Here is a 3,717-nt window from a genome sequence, read left to right on the forward strand (position 1 = left end):
TTTTTTTATTTTTTAAAAAAAGTAAGAAAATAGACCAAAATTAAAATAATCGACAAAATTGGCAAAAATTGAAAACAAAAATTAAATAAAATAGATTAAAATCATTTTAAAATAAAAAATTCTCTCCAACATATTTATGTTTCACTTTGACCGCACCCCCAACCATCTGCTCCTCAAATAATCAAGTAAATACTTTTTCTTTAAATGGTATAGTTGCCAGTGGTATTGTTATTTCTGCTCGATCATTTTTTCCATAGCTGATTTTTTATTAAATTTTTGTACATCACCTAATTTTCCATCTTATTCAAATCAATTATTGGGATGTTTACCGTAGTATATTTTTAAAGTCTGCTTTATATTATTTTTCTATTTTACCAATAAAATATATGTGTTATGAATTGATTATGTTGCAATGTTTTACTCATGGTTCTACTTGCCAGGAGCACATCAATTCTCTGTTTCCAACTTTTTTACATCCTAGCACATCTTAATTTTATTTTCGTACACTTCCTGGAAAAAAAAAATTATTTAAGTCTCGATTGAAAGCTTACAAAAGTTATCACAGTTAATTTTTTATCATACAGTTATCAATTTTTGTTGATTCTAACATATTTTAAAATTTTCCTAAAAAAGAAACAACAAAACTGTTGTGAACAAATAAAATCATTTTAAAATAAAAAATTTCACATTCAGATACCAAAAAACCCTTAATGATATCTACCTTCAACTATTTTTTTTTAAAAAGAAGATGGTCGGAGTGCAGTAAAAAAAAATTAAATAGTAATTAAACTATGCTAATATTTTTTAACTGTTTTATTAAGCGCACATTAAACAGTCTAATTTCTATTTGAGCATTTTTTATTTTTACCAGAAATTTAACATCTATATATTACACAATCAAAGATCTTCCAAGTTTTTAATTCAATTAGTCATTTTGAATTGACTGATATGGTGTGTGAGCATAAAGAAAAACCTAAACATTTTCGTTATCTTTGTACCAAAGAAGGAATCTCCAAAAAATGAAAAATTGGCATAAAACCATCTAAACACAGATTGCTTGCATATTAATTGCCTAGAATTATTTGAAACCTTCATTACTCGTACATAATTTGACGAAATTCAAATGTTTTGGTAACGTAACGTAGGGAAGGCGGGTTTTCCTTCTTGCCGATGACAGCGACAAAGTATTATAAATAATCCACCATCAATACATTGTTTTTAGTACCTCAAATTTAAACTAGTCTAGCTGATTAGGACATTTTCCATTATTCCAACGTCCTTTTGATACCATAAAAAAATGTTAATCAGTTGAGTACTAGATTTAGGAGCTAGATTTTTTAGACTAAAAAAGAAATAATTATTTGGAAATAGGTATTTCATGATTTTTAGGTATGATGAAGACCAATATAAACTTGCTTTATATTTTAAATAAATTTGAACTTACTTTACTTGAAACAATTAATTACATGCTTTTGTGACTTTTCACTTGTCTAAGCGCATTAAAATCTCAAGCATATTATTACTTGTCCTGCGACAAAAAAAAAAAAAATCTTTTTAGAAATTTCCATATTTTTTCTGGCTTCTAGGGTCTATTTGAACGAATTCTAAGACACATTTTTAGACAATACTTCATTAAAAAAAAAAAAAAAAAAACCTCTCTTACAGTGCCCTCCCCTTGTTAGTTCCCCACAACCAGCATGCGACGTGAAATCCTTTATATGAAAATACGAATAGAAAATTAGAGCAAAAATATAATTTATATAATATAGTGAAACAAAGATAGAACTTAACTTATAGCATCTTTTGAAAATTCTATGCTTATTTAAGGATTTTTGAGATCGTGATAAACCAACTCTAAAGAACAACCGTTTAGCCATCTTGTTTCAAAATGAAAATTCTTCTAGAATGAATTACAGGAAGCAACTTCTGTTTTTTTATGATTTTTTTACACACTTTAAGTCATTTAATACGATGAATGGTATCATGTTCTTATTGTACACAAAAGAATAAATATATTTGTATAGATTAACTATTAAAACATGTAGAGCAAAGGCGATATGCAATAAAAAAAAAAATTTTTAAAACTTTTTTCTAAGCTCCTAATATCAACAAAAAATGTGTCATTTAAATTGGTGATCCCCATGCGTAGCCTTCCCATGCTAAGTATAAATATTGCATCGTTGATTTTTCGGATTTACGATATATTACAAAGCAACCAATAATAATCATAAGGGGAGAGTAACAATCATATTCAAAACCAAAATATTAACCTATATATATTATTTTATTCCATCAAAATATTTTAATATTTAGAGAAATAGAAAATTTAAAAATAAATATGAGGATTTTCTTTCTAGGTGAAAATTAACCAATATAGAAACTATAAAATCAAAATTGAACCTCCTAAATATTTTATAATTGAATATTGATTTTGTAATTAAATGTAAGTAAAGTTCCATAAATTGTATACTACATTTTTTTTTCAAGAACCAATTATTATCAATATATAACCCTGTAAGTATGATAAAAATACTTCATCTCAACTACGAAACGCACAACAAACGGTATTTCTTTTTTTTTTTCCCAATATATAAACAATAAAGATTTCGGAATAAAAAAAATATGCTTTAAGTATAAAGTATAAATAAGATGAAATCTAGGATTCACCAGGGTACACAGTTTTGTGTTTTCATTACGTACACATACAAACGTGTAGGCTTTGTAATAAAAATGTATACTTAATTTGTGAGTGGGAACACCGCTTGTTTCATAACACCGTCAAAGCAGGCGTATCGGTATTCAAGTAGGCGAAAAGAATGGTCAGATTCAACTAAATGAATTCCAAGAGTTATATTTGGATGTCTATCGAAATTGAGGGAACACAAAATAAAACCTATAACACCAACGAATTTATTTATTTAAAGAAAAAATTGAATCTATAAAAATATTTTTATTTTTACAATGAAATTTATAATCTTTAATCATTCCCGATAAAAATCAACCAATACAAACAGGTAGCTAAAAAATCAAAATTTAATTTGATAATGAATATTCATATAATGCCATAATTTTTATATTATTTTTTTTTTATCTTAATTTTTTTTCTATATACGATTGAGGAAATTTAAAAAAAAAAAAAAGAAGAAACTTTCCGTTCGACAACATACATTTATCAGACAACCTTTTTTTTATCATCACTACTACCAAGTAGTGAATTTTATCTTATGATTAACGAGTTACTTCCGTCAATATTAGATAGTAAAGTATTTTTAAAATAACAAGGAAAATTATTATTTGTCGACTTAGCAATGATTTAAAAGGTATAGAAAGACATTGAGGAACCGAGTGGACGATTCCCCAGAAGAAGGTCCGCAGATATCAATAAATATTTTTTAACGATAAGGCATAAATAAAATTGGGGTAATACAGCATAAATTGGCAAATCAGCTGTTATTAATATTTCTTAAATAAAATGGAAAAATTAAATGAACAATTAACAATAAAATAATTTTCAGAGAAAATTAAAAACGTAACAAAGTGCAACTAGTCGTCGTAATATTAAAAAGGTTATAAAAACGAAACTTCAGTTGGAATATTATGATATATATTATATATACATATATTCCTTTACCTTGCTAACTAGGTAAATAAATATATTTAATTTATACTGTTTTTAACAAGATTTAAATTTATTTTACTTCCCATTTCCGTTAAAAC

At 25.9% G+C, this 3,717-nt stretch overlaps 1 protein-coding gene across 2 annotated transcripts in view; it reads right to left on the reverse strand.

Annotated features, from left to right (window-relative positions):
* if (inflated) overlaps positions 1-3,717 on the reverse strand; it is a gene marked incomplete in the record, with an annotated part of 338,995 nt that overhangs the window by 334,716 nt on the left and 562 nt on the right.

This window comes from Halyomorpha halys, unplaced genomic scaffold, assembly GCF_000696795.3.
Source record: "Halyomorpha halys isolate HHAL.00 unplaced genomic scaffold, Hhal_1.1 Scaffold74.1, whole genome shotgun sequence".
Taxonomy (NCBI): Eukaryota; Metazoa; Arthropoda; class Insecta; order Hemiptera; family Pentatomidae; genus Halyomorpha; species Halyomorpha halys.